Source organism: Haliotis asinina, chromosome 4 (genome assembly GCF_037392515.1).
Source record: "Haliotis asinina isolate JCU_RB_2024 chromosome 4, JCU_Hal_asi_v2, whole genome shotgun sequence".
NCBI classification, from domain to species: domain Eukaryota; kingdom Metazoa; phylum Mollusca; class Gastropoda; order Lepetellida; family Haliotidae; genus Haliotis; species Haliotis asinina.
In genome coordinates, this window is record NC_090283.1 from 32,199,347 (window position 1) to 32,217,040 (window position 17,694).

General features: G+C 39.6%; 1 protein-coding gene across 2 annotated transcripts in view; it reads right to left on the bottom strand.

Moving 5' to 3' along the window:
• LOC137282446 (neuroligin-4, X-linked-like) overlaps positions 1–17,694 on the bottom strand; it is a 132,211-nt gene that overhangs the window by 53,537 nt on the left and 60,980 nt on the right. The window lies entirely within an intron of this gene.

Below are 17,694 nucleotides of genomic sequence, written 5' to 3' on the forward strand. Positions count from 1 at the left end.
GTGCTAAATGCCCCTTCAGAAACTCGTAATATGTATGTGGGAGATTAGACCAACACCAGCTCTACCGCAATCCCTGCCTCTGCTTCAGACGCAAGGAATAAACTCTCTTTCGAGACATCTGTTGTTCAGATAATTGACATTCAAAGTGCATAAATACCCGCTTACATCAGGCCTTAAACTACATCTGAGTTGTACTTAGTGAGTAGTACATGGTCAGACAATCACGCATGAAACCAGATGGAGACGCATGCTCCCGGTATAGACCTCGTCTGTCATGGAGTCAAAACGAACATTGCAAAACAATAAACTTTGCCCTCTGATTGGAGGACGCAGGTGGGTTGAGAGGGGAGCCGTCATTATGAACATTTCTACGAACGCACTGACGCTGGGGAATCATAAATGACGGTTCTGCAGGATATAATTTGATCGGGAATTGAGGACACGTCCCTGGCATTGCCTTTACTGCTGGAACCATTGGACAGTCCTTGGGGAAGGGAAACAGTTTTGTAACTGTTAATAAATGGGGCAAGGAAAACCCTAAGCCATAACAGATATGTTGTGCATCTGTCAAGGGAGCGTCAGGGAATAATAAACAGAAATAATACGAGCAATTACAACCTCTGTAAAAAAATAAAGTTTCACTCACATTCACATAATGTTGATTATGGTGAAATGGTCATGCGATATATGTCAGAAAGTTCGTTACACCAACTTGTCAACAGAGTATCTTTTAAAGTACGGGCGTTATGAATCGGGAGCATGTAGATTGGTTTTAATATCAGATCTGTAGCAATTACTCAAGTTGCATGTAGGATTCAGGACGAAATGAGAGAAAGTGATTGAAGACAATTGGATCCTTGGTGGATTACGAATCACTCTGCAGTGCAGGGAAAATAAAAATGTGATGACAGATGAGCCTTTACTGAGTTCCATTCTCAAATTAAATTTGCTCAAAATATTCTCATGTAACGGGCTGGAAGTGGGATAATCCCTGGAAATGAAGCTATCTGAGCTCATGGCACTCACACGGGACATCAATTATACTGCGATTTACAGGACACACTTGTACCCCTAGGTACGAGAGCTCCAAATTGCTGTTGCCATAACCTCTGCGAAATGTTTAACAGTTCAAGCAAGAGTAATCGACCCTGTCCTTGTAGGTGAACAGGACCTGATGAAGATATCAAGGAATTTCATCCAATCAATGCAAAGACAGGATTCAGCACGCAAATGCTTCCGAGCGGTATAATCCATATTGACTGGCTGTGGATTTGCTGACATCACAGAAGTAAACACAGTTTCTTGTGGCGCCAAAGATTGTTAATGAAAAGCCATGACTAGGAGCAAATTTAGTCGCTGATCTTTAATTTCCGTGGCGTAGATAACGACATTCAATTTAGGATTTTTTCTCTTTAAGAGGCCGATGGTCTAAAGACCTCTAGACATCCTTTATTGATTCGACAATTCAGTCTAGCTCTAGGTGTACATGAAGCATGCAACAGGCTCACTGAGAGAAAGCTGTGGGTGTGCATTTTAAGAGGCTTCGTGGAAAAAAGAACATGTCTGTCTGGTATTCATAAGCAGTTGGGTATGCTTAAATTCATAAAGGCATCAACTGTACTGGTAGCATGATAAGTACAATCAGGGAAACTCATCGTCTAAAATGTTTTAATCTCTGATAATATGTGGGCCCTTAACACAGCTTTGTGGTCTGGTCTTGTTTAGAAATACAACCGACAACTATCTGGATAACCTTGAGCATGAATCATGCAATCACGCTGACATACATAGAACGTGTGGTATGACCAGTTTAAATGTACATGTACACCACTCACATGTAGATACTATTCAACCAAAATGTCCAATATGTGAAATCAGACCTTAGTGTTTACATTTTCACGAGTGCATTATTGGCGAATGCATTGTTTTTCATCTGAATAACGAAGGTCATTGCAAATTATTTGTATTTGAAAACAAGGTCATTCAAAGACACAATCGATCTCAACAACAAAACCCAATGATTTGTATGGAAGGTGACTTCAATCGGTTTTATTGATTCCATGTAAGGCCGGTGTGGGAGTCCAATAATCAGGCTGAATCAAACTATTCATTTCAAGCAAGGTGATGTAAAAGTGTGTTCGGAAAATACATGAGTTTGAGTAATGGTTTAATTTAGGACGCATACAAGATGACGTTTATTGGCAGGGGGACTTTGAAAGGCCATGTGGACTCTAAACTCAACTCAAGTACAAACCAGATGGCTTTCATTAAACCGAAAATAAGACTGGTGTCTCATAAATTTGATAACATAACAGCATCTTGGGAAAGAGTAAGCTTTAAACAGTTATTATCTGAATTCATATCAAGATATGCAGAATAATCAATGATTACATGAGAGAATATAGATTCTGTGGAGTGTGAAACTTGGGTTAACGGCTGGAACAAATTTGACTGCATTCATCTCACACTTGGAAACGCTAGATGCTTGAGATGGCAGCAATATCCTTTTTAGGTATGTTCCATAGCCCCGAATTTCGTTAACCACGTCTGATGTGATAGTTTGGCTCACTGTCCCTTAACCACATTATGTTCCCAGCTGCTTCCACTCCCAAGCAATGGTAAAGTCATAAATGAAGCAAGTCTAGATTTCCTAATGTTCTGAATCTCATTCAGGCTCCATTTAAATGTTTAAAGGTGATTATTTCTAACTTTCAAAATTATATCTACACTGTCGGATTGTATATAAGATGAAGACCCGATGGAAGATTTTTGTGAAAGTGAAAACAACACTGTGAAATAATACTCTCGAAATGTGTTGAAGAGTTGCCTGCACATGGGTAAATATTTAATTGCGCTTAACGGCAGTGAGGAACTAATCACGAAGATATATGAAGCCATCCCTTCAAAAGATTTTCCCTACATTCCCAAGACGAAATTAAAGGAGAACACACTGGTGTAAGCAATGGTTTTGAGTGAGTTGCCGATCTAAATGAAGGACGATCGAGACGAATCTTTAAACTACATGGTTCTATAGAAGCTCCACATAACCTGGCAGATGATACACAACAGCAAGATCAGTTTCATTGGTGACACATTTATTCCAAACGTATCAACAACAAAACAAACAAGCAAACACAAAAATAAAATAAAACAACAACAACAAAAAACAAAAACAAAACAAAGAAAAAAAAGAAGAAAAAACAAAACAAAACAAAAACCTTCTATGTGAGAGTTGTCCATAAATTCTGAATGAGGCGTACAGGTTTTCAGGTCTGGCTAGCTATTCTCGAAACGTTCGTAGCCCTACGACGTTCGTAGGCCCATTCTTAACACATTGACTACGACTATTAAAGTTTCGAGAATAAAGGCCCTGGCTTCTATCAAATAAGTATGGCCAGTAGTATTTACAACGCTACAGAGACAGTAAACGTAAGTTTTCAAACTAATACATTGGAAAGCGGGAAAGAAACATATTTCTCCAAATATTAGCTTCCACTGTGTTGCGACCAAAGTATCGGCTGAAGAAACGAGAGGTGATGATGGTGATTTGAAACGTCTAGTCTAGTCACAAATTGAAAATCTGAAGAGTTCAAGGTAGAATATCCAGCAATCACAAAGTGAAGATCGAGATAATGCGACACCAGCTCATCTGCTGTCCAATGTGTTCAGACAACGTCTAATCAGTTACAATGGATCACTATAAGAGAGATACTTCATAGTTTCAAAATTGTGTTAGATCAAAAGTGAAATCGACATCAACTTAAGAGGTCAATGACACATTTCGTGACAATTTGTCCCTCATGTAGGATGTGTTCTCAAACATTAAATATCAGTCGTGGTGCTTCGACGTTCTGTATTGTGGTTGCCATGGAAGTTGCATCGTTGTTGTCGAAGATGAAGCATATCGTCAAGTCTATGGGAGAACAAAGGTGAAAAACCTCACCCCAGTTGTAAACAGGTCCCTCTCCATAACGCTCCAGACGTCTGTGGAGAATACCACATTTCCAGAAGAGAACGAGTCAATAAAGGCATGTTTCCCTAATGGTCTCAACTTTCTTTACAAGCTAAATGGAATAAATCCTGGAACATTAGCGAGAAATACCACCTCAATCCCCAAACTCTGTCAAGCCCAATCTACGACTGCTAGGTTAGCTCTTGAATCCAATTTGCTGGAGAACCCTCCGCAGTCACCAACTATCAATAGAAAGATAGCCAGCTCCAGAGAAACAAAGCTTGGACAATTGCCCTATGGGACACAGCGATAGCTGAAGCCAAATATTTGCTGTTGAAATAGATTCTCAACAGAAACGTAAATGTTTTGGCTGGAGGAATACATCAAAGCACACGCAGCCGACAAAGTATATTAGCAAAAGCACACTGAACAAACTTATAATAATTAACAGAGGATGGAATGGGAATAGGTAATACTAACCATTTGACCGACACGGTAATCTTATTGACTTCCTGACTTTGTGCGTTGCTAAATGTTAGCATTTCCGATGCAGCTTTGCTGTTGAGGCTCGACGATGAGGCGCATCTGTGTACTAAATCTCTTTTTGTGAGACATACAGATTATAGCTGAACACAGCTGGTTTTATAAATGCCACAGGTATAGAGATAGGATTTCTATGTGATTGATCAAGCTCTTAAGTCAACCGTAATCGATTACTACAGATTGTGGTGATCGGATAAAGGCCAATTCAACGAGAACAAGCATATCACTATATAATATCAGGTATGTTATTGTGGCAGCGAATGCGAGGTTTTGAATAAAGAGATTTCTTAAGTCAGCGTTGTCTATGATTTGCAGGGTGGACGATATAATGGAAAGTGATGGAATCAAGGTAATGTTTAGGCACTGAAACATACTTTACAAAGAAAACATATTAGGTGATATGAGTGAAATACCGCAATAATGAACCAAGATCCAGATCATCCAGATCAAAAGGCATCGTTGAAGGTGTTTAAATGCATGTGTGTGTGTGTGTGTCTGTGTGTGTGTCTGTGAGTGCGTGACAATGATATGTTGCCTGACAATAATGTATATTTGCTATGCTCATTGATCTGACCTTACCTCTAAATCGCGTCAAGTGTGTTAAGGGGATCATTGCAACCTATACCGATCAATTACCCCAACCAGCTAAAGACCAATACTAAATAGGCAAAGGACAGTATTTGAGTGGACATGATTCTGGTGAATGTAAGCAAGTAGAGGTAAGTTTCCCACTTAGCTGCTGTCCAGACATACTCCCTTTATTTGCCTAATTTACGTGCTTCACAAGAGCACATCCCAGTAAACATCTCCATCTGTAGAGATGTTGCTGACACTTAAGGTGCAAGAAGCTTCCCAAAGTGTGGCGTCCATGTGTACACAATAATCTTGAAAGAAGAGTCGAACTTGAAGCCTTTCAAAGAGAAGGATCTTCCGCTGACTGATGGCGCCAAATCAGAACTAATAGCTGCTGGGCGCGTGTTGTCTAGCGAGCAGAGCTGTTTCACCACCGTAAGAGCTTAACAGCTCGGGTTAAAATGATTGGGCAACCCTTGACAAATTTGAGGGAAGGTGGCTCCGAGGTTATGTTTTGACTTTGAAAATAGCGGACGTTGATGAATTCTGGATTGTTTTGTTCATGTTTACACGGAACATCGCCGGTTTGCAGATTAAGAATAGACAACCACAGAAAACGTACGATAGTGAAAGAGACATTACGTGCCAATACTCAAGTACTACTTGAATCTAACGTACCGTCAGGCTTATAATTACCAATTCCGCCTTGACTGAAGCTTCATTTCTCTAATCTATAGGACTGGAACTATTTTACTTTCATCTTTAAAATTAATGTAGCCGTACAATGTCACCCATAACCTAGTCCTTTCTTGATATCTCGATGGTTGCAAATATGACTGCTACTCAACCAGAAAGGTTCATCTATCTAAATATTTTAGTCCAATATATATTGATAGCTATCGCCCCCACACCCACTGTCGTTGTCTAATATGCAATGCTAATCTCTGTATGACAAATATATCCAAAGTGTTCTGACATATATAAAATGTTAGGTTCAGTGATAGCTTCAAGATGTATCAGACTGCAAATAGGCACCATACCATTTATGAAGAATATGTGTTCTTTCTCAGGCATGCACTGTGCATACACACCGCTTGAAGTGTTACTTCCATCGTCTCAAACGTGTTAAAGCAATATAAGTATTACCATGTATTGGGATTCAGAAGTAGATGCCAAAACACGCATTTAAAATGATGCTTCCTGCTTTAGTCTTCTCAATATTAGCATTAGGTTTTAGACAACAGTTCTATCAGTGGAATTAAGAGCCCCAGCTTAGTTCCTTGTCGTGTTCTCGGAGCCAGTCATTAACTGTCAGTGTCAATTTGCCTGTTTGTGTCAAGGAAGTAATGCGCTAGTACACATACAGATATTCAAGCTATCTTCTTCTACAATGTACTCGTTGCCAAGGTGCTGATTTCAATTTATGCTCTGCTGCCATGACGAGGATGTTTGTCTGGGAATAAATATATTTCACAGGGGGACTATCCTAAATTAGCTTATCTCCTACAATAATAACATCGCTCCGGGGGGAACGAGAGATATAACCTATGCGGTATTCGATTTCTTGTGGTGCTAATATTCTCCACATCAGGCATGTACGTATCAAAACGGAAATACGTATCACCGGTCTACGTATATATATGTATGTCCACAGTTTACCCGGAGGAATCTGAAGTCACGGAGTGTCCTCTTGCCTTAGGATGAACACCGACTCAAACAAGAAAACAAAGTGATCAATATGCTCCCAATGAATCTGTCAGTTCCAACTATGTCAAATGCTTTGGTGTGTGTACAGCAGGGTTTTAGGTCACACAAAGCAATATTGTAGCTGTCTGTAAATAATAGAATCAGGACCAGATATTCCAGTGATCATCAGCATGAGTATTGCTCTACAGAAATGGCATACAACGAGATTGATGTTACGGGGATAATAATACATGTTTAAAAGCCAATCGTTTGTGATCTTGCCTCTTCATCGTCGAAGGTTTCTCGTTTACCCAAGCAATGGCGTAAAACAGCATTCACTGACAAACTCAACAATTCCGAACATTAGGAACATCAGCTATCCTTCAGAAATACGATGCTTAAATTGCTATCTGAAACTAATACATATTTCATTATGTCTTAACATACACACCAAGAAACATTCACTAACTACCTATGCAATTGTAAATGTTTGAAATGTCACCAACCGTTCAGTAATCCATTTTTAAATCACTACTCGCCCATTGGAATTTGAGGCTTCACTAATTTTGAACATAGAGATGATGCAGAATGTTCAAGGTCTCCAAGTTAAGTAGTTTCAAAACACATCATGAAATGTACACGTAACCATCTGTTCAAGTTCCAAATGATTTCCTGCACTTCATATTATTTATTCTGTCGCCTAAATGTGTCGTTGATGACAGTTTACACATGGCACCCGACACTGATGCAAATGTTGAGCTCGTTAGTGGACGGATGCCAAGTCCTCTTATACATTATTGTCTTCTAAATTGCCACTTTAAAATGTCACAGCAGCCTATGAAACGTATTAAAACTGAAAGAGTTAATTCAAGCATCCAGTGTTGCGGTTTGAAAAAGAGAAAAAAGCTTCACGTGCAGATACTTGTACAGTGTTTTGATAGAGCAATTGGTTGTTTGTTTTTGTTTAACAATATTACAGAAATAAAGCAGCGGTCGGTAAATAATCGAGACTGGTCAATACAATCCAGTGATCGACAACATGAGCATCGATCTACGTAATTGGGTTGCGATCACACGTGTCAACCAAGTCAGAGTGTCTGACCACCCGATCCCGTTAGACGAGACAAGAATGGGTTGCACAAGGCCAATTCTATCCTGATCTTCACGGACTCGATAGAGCATAGTGTATGACCAAACACGATTCCATCTCGAATGTCTGTGCTTGAAACTAGCATGGATGAGTGAAAGTGTTTAGTTTTACGCCGCTTTTAGCAATACTTCAGCAATATCACGACGGAGAACATCAGATATGGGCTATACACATTGTGCCCATCAGCGGACTTGAACCCGCATGACGAGTGAACGCCAAGGTGTCCTACGATCCCGAAACAAGCCGTACAAAAACTTGTTCAGAATTGAATAAACTATCTCTGTACCAAAGATCTTCGGGCTTTAAACTTGCGTGAGTAAGAGTGTGAATGTGTTATTCTGGGGTTTTTTTCTAGCATATTCCTGACGCCAGACACATATCGCTTGAGTGGAACATTTTATTGTTATACAAACTGATTTTGTCTGTGAGGTTCATACTAGACGCAGGATATTATGTATTCATACACTTATTTAATTCAGTATTAACACAGACAATCATTCACGCGTAGATCTACTACTATAAACCATAAATAAATGTTTGATATGTACCCTTTGAAGCATAGATTTAAGCAATCAAGAATTGTACCTTTTCAATCAAGGTCACAAGCTTTAGAAATCGACATATATACCTTCGCTACTTCACAGCATCAACATGGTATAAAAGTCAGCTTCATATATCATTGAAAGCACGGAGACTTATATACAATGTTTTTCATATATATTTCAAAATATTTACCATTAAAAAGTAGGGCATACTCGATTTACAAAATTGATGAAATTCAAATGATGAAGTCAGGGAGGAAAGAGATGATGAAGAGAAATTGAAGGAATAAGTGACAGTTTATTCTATTCCTTTCGAAATGTTTCCTCTGTATGGGTGCTTATTACTTCTGATCAAATACATTGGCATTGGCTAGTGGTATGTTGGGATATTCCCTACAGTTTGCAATGGTATATATTGTGTATATGAGCAATACGTACAGAAGAGGATGTGACTTGTATACAAAATATGTCTTACGCCAAACTGACTGCATTTTAAGGGAAACGCGAAGAATCGTGTGGGACATGTATACGGGATCTTGAATATAACTGACCCATGCTGTCATCTTCTGGCTATGGTATGAGTGAGTGAGTTTAGTTTTACGCCGCACACACCAATATTCCAGCGATATGGCGGTGGTCGGAAACTAATCTAGACCAGATAATCCAGTGATCAACAGCATCCCCCAGCCCATTTGGAAACCGATGACATGTGTCAACCACTTCAGCGAGTCTGACCACCCGATCCTGTTAGTCGCCTCTTACAACAAGCATAGTTGCCTTTTATGGCAAGCATGGGTTGCTGAAGGCCTGTTCTACCCGGACCTTCACGGGTCGGGTGTCGACATTAACACAGGATCACATATTGTGGCAACCGATTCCATTCATAACCAACACTGTCCAGAAGGAGGGGACATACTTAGGATGCCAATCAGGCAGTGAGTGTGGTTTTACTGTGCCTTTCGGTGTTCGGTGTGGCGGCCGAACGGTTTACCAACATGGCTCTACCACAAAATGATATCCCTCACATGCGGTTTCAAGACGTCTCCTGTAATTGTCATGCTCCCATGCATGGACCCTACGGTATATATAAACCGCATCTACAGGCCCTCTCAGAAGCCCCCTTGGGTTGCGTTTAAAACTGTTTATTGTCTTAAGTGAAGTTTGGTGTCTGTATAGAAATGTTATTATCAAGACCCTACCGGCAAAAATCCATTTCATATTCACGTCAACTAGAATTATTAGGAGTATCAGTAAACGGTGCTTTCGTTGAAGATCGTTTTGGCTCACCTTATGCGATAATGCACTGCAACAGAACTTCTTAAGGGGAGCTAGAATATGAATGTCAATAGCGTCTTCGTGGCATGATATGTCATAAAAGAAAGATTGCTTATCTCGCTTCATGTGGCGGCTGAAGCAGAAAGGGTCACCTTTTGTGATCATCGACGCTCGGATTTGGGCAGCGCCAGTCTAGGAATCTTAGTAATATGGACCAAAATCAATACCTAATTCTGTTCGGGTAGAAATATGCATTAATCACTGTTGTGGGAATATAAGACACTGTAATACACTGTTAGGGACACGAGACATGGTTCACACATTCTGGAAACAATCCACCGCCGATGCTTCCAGCGGCTCGTAATTTCAAGACAATACTACTCTGGAATTGCGCGCTTCCTGCAATTACCGAACACAAAAAGTGAGAAAGGAACAAGCTACGAGTCCAAACAATGAATAAATTTGTCCCAAAATTGATCATAGGTGATGATTTATCAGGCAAGCCCTCTCTAATCGAGAAAGCAGCCAAGGTGACAGGCACCATTAGCTTCGACTGTGTATATGCTAGCTTGAGACTTAGGCCAAAGATTCAATCCTGTATAAATTGTTTTAAATCGAAGCTAGACGTTCTAAATCACCCTAATTGGACATCCAAACATATCTTCTCCATTCCTGCCATGTCCATTATCATTGCTGGACGGACCGCCACCGGCAAAGTGATAGCATCATACCCCAAGGTCATTTACCGTCTTGCGTAGTGTCCTCGTCTTGCTGTCATTACAAACAATGAGCTGACCGGTGGGGCGCTGGAATTAAGTAGCCGACACAATGGTAAAATACTAGCTCTCACACCAATACCTGTAGAGCTGTATGATATTGGTAAACCGACCTATATCTGGACACAATGACATGATTGATGTCTGTGATAATGTATCAAATATGTATGATAGTGTAGCTGGTCGTCCGTCTGTGAATGATAAACCATGGTTGTGTGTACATATTACGAATACAAATCTCCAAAGGCAAACAGTTCATCTTATGGGTTCCAACAATGACTTTCAGGTTGACCTCGTGATCACATCAGTGTTTCTCCTATGCACCATCGAGTATCCATTAACTATTGTTCTGTATCCTGACATGATGAGGTAGAAAACAGCTCATATTCATGTGCCGATGTATTTGTGACAGAGTGTTTACTAGAAATGACTCCGGGAAGATCTGAGTTAGAATTGATCTGCAGTAGCCATGCTTATAGTAAGAGGCGACTACCGGAATCGGGTTGTCAGTCCCGCTGACTTGGTTGACGTATGTCTAGATCGGTGCTCATTGTGTTTATCACTGGATTATCTGGTCCAGATTAGAATATTTATAGGCCGACGTCATAAAGATAGAATACTGGTCAGTGCGGCGTAAAACTAAATTCACTCCTTTACTGGAATAGAACTAGAACTAGAGTACTGCATTTGGCACCTGGGATTTACAGGTAAGTCCATATAATGATACAGTATGTAGTGGGTAATGTAGCCTTATAGTGTCCCCCTTTATGACACGATATCCTCGTAAATACGGGTTAGGTGTCTACATAGTCATTGAAGGATGTATTTAGTACGATCATTCATCTTAAGAATATGTCGTGTTGATGACGCGTCTTGAAGTATCTTGCTATATGGCATCGTATTAACATAGAGCTGGGACCATTAGGTAGGCTGTTGCGAATACATTATTTAATTAGCAATGATTCTGATTGTAAATATAATGTTTCTGAATATTGAAAATACAGTGCGATATTTAACTTTTGTTACTGTCAGCTGCTGATGCTGTTTTTTGAAGTTGCTGATGTATTCATCTAGCATCGTTGTGTTGAGGAAGGAAGTAAAGAAACATATAGTAACCCTACACCTTAGTTGAGAACTAACAGCTAGGCATACATTATTCATGTTGTCAGTTAAATATAATCGAAATTTCATGGGCATGCAGGTTCAGTCTGAATCACTCTATAACTCAGTTCATTAATTAAGCATGAATGTAAGTTTAAAGGCGTTTCTGTACACATATGCGAATGTGCATGTACGGATGGGAATATGTACATATGGTATAAATCAGTGCAATCTATCTATCTACGTATCTACCTGTCTATCTATCACCTCCCTCTTTTTCTCTATGTATGTATGTATGTATGTATGTATGTATGTATGTATGTATGTATGTATGTATGTATGTATGTATACACACACGTATATACAGGGTGTGTGTGTATGTGTATATATATATACACACACAAACACGCACAAACACACACACGCACACACTTGTATATCTATATCTGTACGTTTTGTCTGATGTTTTCTCGATTTGCTCATTACCTCTGTGTATATATTTTCAGCTACTGCAAATCCACATGAATATATGAAATTTATATTACTCATTCGAAATCGTATATTCTGAGATACAGCAACGGTCAAAGACTTAGTTTCGTGATGGAATGCTGAGCATGTATCAATCCTAAGCCACGAAAAACCTGCTCTGTTACGCTGCTGAGGAGTGAATTAACACCCTTCCCGTGAGTTGTAGACATGTGTTCAGCTCTCAAGGCACCTGTTGTTCATCGCGCGTGCGTGCTGCACCACTAACGTGCAACCCGAAACCGGTTACATGTCAAGATAATGGAACCGGATCACAGTCTTTCGGTACGTGTGTGTTTCCGTTGGATCGAAAATAACATTCCTTCCACAGAAGTCTGTCTTTGCAGCTCCGAAAATAACATGTTTTCACCTCTGATGGCCTTACAAACACATCATTTGAGATTTCAGGTCAGCCGTCTTGTTAGAGGGTTTTCAGCCGTGAAGCAGACGAGAACTGCCGCCATTTTGTGCATAAACCCTAGTCTCGCTGCGTGGTTTTTCAATGTTTCAAACTCGCTCTCCTGTTCTTTCTTCACCGAGCTCTACCGAGTACTAAGTGAGCATGTTGCGTCGATACGTTGACAATATCCAGTATGAATTACCTCTATGTATAATTCATACAACACTTCGTTCTAAAGTATACTCTTTCTCCGTTTACACAGAACCAAACACGCCCGAAGCGGTACATTTAGCATACATGTAAATATTTTGGGAGATCCATACAAATACTTGATATGGAAATAGTCTTCTGAAGGAACGAGACAAAGAAATCGGTGACTTGTCAGATGTCTTCCTCAAATACTGAAATATTTCAATAAAGGTGTTATTATGTATATTTCATGCTGGAACGAAGGAAAGGGGAATCCCGAGGGTGCATTCTTTCTTACAAGTGGAGGTCATGGTACTGCATTTATGTACACTTCCCTATTGTCATATGAAGCAGACAGGGCACAAATGAATCTATAGTGAGTGAATGGACATTATCGACTTTTAGATGTCTAGTTTAAGTCAATAAGAAACACTGTTTGAACTCAACCTTTTCCCAACATTTCATATTTTGAAAATCAGTTCCCGAACATGCTCTAAAAGATTAGCGTCCTCCAAGATTTAACACACAGACACAAATCGTACCCTGGACAGTTGGAAGATGGGAGAAAGTGTGTGTTATGACGTAGTGACACGTAACATGTAGTCGCATCAAATTGTAGCCCACCCACCTTCTCCATCAAGCCGTATAACATCCGACTTTTCAAACTTTCATACTAGTTTTTAACGCTTTTTATCGAATTGCAGCTTGTAAGCCGCAGGGATAATAACTTTTAAATGATGTTTGACTTTGCGTGACCAAAATATATGACCAATGGAACGAAAACATTTCGCGAAGTGTTATGTCAAAATTTAAGTCCATCGCAGAAATTCCTGCCAGGAAAGCCGAGGGGAAATGAATATTCGATAGCTCATTTTGAAAGAAATGTCTTCAATTGAATTTAATGACTGTATGATAGCCCAAGGTGGTTAGTGTAATATTGTCCAAACACTTATCGTATGTCATTATTTGTGCATAGACAGAGAAATACCAATAAAGCATGTTCCCAAATCAATGCACTAAAGAAACCTCATGTCTCTGAGGATCAGCTGTAAACAGCTGCTGGGAATTACTATTGTACAACTGCCGGGAAGGAATGTTGAAACACCCTGACCACACTGCTTAAATAGTTGGTACTGCGTGGAAATTATTGTGTTTCCACCTAAACAAAGATTTATTGATAATCCCAATGGTCTACGGTGTAGTGTTTCGTTGTAAATTGGTCTGAGGATGTAGTGACACTAGTTTCAATGAGTAATATCGAATATCAATGCCAGGATCGATGGCGGCTTGAACACAGCAGTCAATATGAATGTATGATATTGTAACTTTTGGCAAACATCCGAGGGAATCGACGTGTGACTTGGCAATTGATGCCCTGGAAAATCCATAGCAATAATGAGCCTCGAATTCAGAAAGAAATCCTGTTGAGGCTGGATGCCATCTTGGCTGTCCACTCTCATGTCCAGTGGTCAATGGCTTGCCTGTAGTACTTGTGTGAGTCTAGTACTATTGACAAACTTGTAAATACGCCCGTCACTAACGTTTCAGCGATGTTAAACGTTCAACGCAGACTCTAAAGAATTTACAGCCTTTGAGAGATGATTAAAGATTATTGACCAAGTTGAAAGGTAGGGAGCTTGATTGAGACCCACTGGGTTCAACAAGGTGCTTGATTTTCGAGCATGAATACGGCAAATGACAACTGATGTGATGGAAAATATTTAGATTCAAACGCAAAGGAAATGAAACATTTTGGATCAAATGGTGAAATACTAGATGCGTTTTACAACACGGTGCAAATAAAACATTAATACATGTCTTCAGTTTTGAAAGATGGCGTTATTTAAGAGCTTGGGGTTAACTTTTAACTAAAACACTTGTTATTCAGATAAGTAGTGGAATATCTGTTCAGGCCATGGTGCTTATGAGTGAAGAAGGCGGTCGTGTAAGAAATTCTTCAAATTCCAATAACATAGAGAGGATAGAGATGTCGAACGGCATTTGGCCCTGTCTCTGGCTTCGAAGTTGAACGGTGTCGGGAGGGAAGGAAAACATGGTAATCAATATCTGATCTTTACACTGTTGCTGTATTTTGACAAAACTTTATGATTGTTGGTAACCCCGTATCCCCATGAATTCATTTAACATTTTACAACCCAGGAATAAAATCATTGGGGAAATACAACGCAGCAGACATGTTTCCCAGATGTGAGCTAGAGGCAATTCTAGTATTAACACATTATTATAAAGCAGACATTGAAACCTGCGAGTGGAAAAACTCGTTTCACCGAAAACAATGCCAACAGGATGTTTACATTAAACTCAAAAACTTACATACACGTAACTCCAAACACTTGGAGATATCGCTAAATGCGAGATAGATACATATTGTGATCATAAGAAGGTAGAAGGTATCATGTGTTCACGTGCTCAGACAATTGCAGCTGTCAGCTCCATAAACTAATCCTGATTGCCATGTCGACCATGTTATGAATATCTCCAGTAGACTAACGTCTAGTCTCTGAAAAGAACATACTTTACAGAAGACAATGGTTCATATAGGATGATCATTGTTCATTTTCAGAAATTGTTGCAATCTTGACTCAAAACACATTCTAAACTTGCATGGGCTTATAATTGTTTCAGAGTGTGTATGACAGACTACATTCCCACCTCATCATTGTTATATATCATGAACAGTTTATGAACACATGTTACTAGTTAAACTGCCATGCACGTCAGGAAGGTGACATTCGAAATTTATACAACAATTGTAACTCCTTATGAGTGTCATTTCTCTAAAAGTCAGCAGAGATAAATTAACGAGGCTGCAAGGACTAAATTATCAAGAACAGATGCAGCACGCTTAATAACCGACAGTCAAACCGTGTTTACAATTCCCCGTCACATTTCCCCCTTTCAAATAGAGTTTTGACAGTTACAAAATACAAACCATCTGTTTAAGTATCTTGAAAAATAAGCACTAATGATTCTCTTTGCTGAGGAGTTATTTCCCTCGCAGCTGGAGAAGAACACCTTATGTTTCTCCAATGATGTGAAAGGGGGAGCATCTGCAACAGCACGCCTTAACTCTGTAGAATGGAATATATGTGTACGTAAATAGACCGCTGTGCTTCGCACGTGATAAAGGTTTATATGTGCGGTCTGCGGATTGCATTCTATCAAAGAGCGTAAATGCAAACATCCATTTTCTTCCACGATGCCTGTTGTTGTTTTCGCTTCTGCCCTGGTTAGAGTTTTCAAAGACAGTTGCATCCACTCATCCCTCACTATTTGTGAACTGAAGTGCGTATTGAGCATTATGTTTAGCAGTACAATACCGTGAAGTATAACAGAAAAAGCCAAAAGAAACAACGTTTAGTGGAAATATTCAGTACATGTATGATAATCTTGGGCAGCTCTTGGATCGTCCGTGCAAAACATCACACATAGCGTTTTCGTTATCTTCATGAAATACAAAGACGTTCCAAAATATTGCTTAGTTTCAGCACAACGCGTGTGTCCCATGAGCATCGGCCAATGAGAGGTAACAGTTGTTTTTTCAAGTCTCACTAATGGTTCTCTCTAGACGATACTGAGCGATATTTTACGAGAGGACGCGTGCGTCCCCTTCGCAACATAAACTACAGTGAACGTGCACTAGATGTTATAGATAGCTGGAGCAGTCTCGCTTTAAAAACTGCACGCTCAGGATTTCGGTTACTTTGAGGTAAACAGCATTTGGTAAGCCATCTGTCGTTGTCAGTATGTGGTGTAATAGATAAGGGACATATTGTGTTGTCAGGATGACAGACAATTTTGTATGACCTTAACCAGTGTTTATGTTGCTCATAGAAAATGGTTCCACGAGTTCCAAATTTCATCAGAAAGCCGTTAGAACATTCAGCATCATCAACAATATGTATGGCGCAAATTATTCATATAATCAGAGATGAAACTTATCTGAATGTTTTAATAACCGTAATTGTGAAGTTTACGGAACCCATTCACTATCTAAAAGAATACACAGGTTGTATAACAAACACAGGAGAACACATAGATTTAACAGTTACTGGGTATTATAAACATCTCATTTAACCTCTAGATACACGATACATCAGGAGAAATAAAATACATCCAATGTGAAACCACGTTGGGAAAGGTTGTTTACACTTCAAAAGAAAACTGAAAAATACTTCAACAGCTTTTGCACCGGATCAACCATCTGCCGTCAAATTCAAGATGTCTGCCGATTGCAACCGTGGAGAAAAAGATCCGTCAAAGAGGAGCGGATTGCATCCTCGATAAGATGCGAGCGCATCTTCACGATGATAGCATCAGGGCTCCTGGACGTGTCTCGTATACAAACAGTCTGCACCAAACCTGGAATGCATGGGCGTAAGGTAAAACCTAGTTATGTCTAGTGCTATAGGAACGTCGGTTGCTTGTGCTAGTAGTATTGAACAGGACCGATGACATAGACAGTAGACTATATATCCTGTACGTGCTTAAGGAAGGTATAGTTCATGGTAACGCGGGCTCTCCACGTCGTACAAAATGACTTTTTCAGAATATATATTTTCTTGACATTACCGATTAACGATCCCATTAGACAGACTACTGATGTAAATTACATCCAGGGTAGCTGCATTTTCTGCATTTTTTCTGATGTTCATGACAGTCTGTAGGCTTGATTACATTCTTTTTGTTTCGCCTTGGATCATAACAAAGTCTCAAGTATTTGTTTTGAGTCAGAACAGTAACGGCTATTTGTAGATATTAACGAACAGTAAGTATCAGTTAACCATGATTCGGATTCGGATACTGATGTGTTAACACATGTGTTCTCATTTTCATAAATTATTTGCAAAGGCCAAGACAGTTATAATTTATTATTCAATGTTTATTAATATATCCTGATTTATCAAGATATATAAACGGGAGGATTTAGACTACACAAAGAGTCGTTAGTCGACCTCATA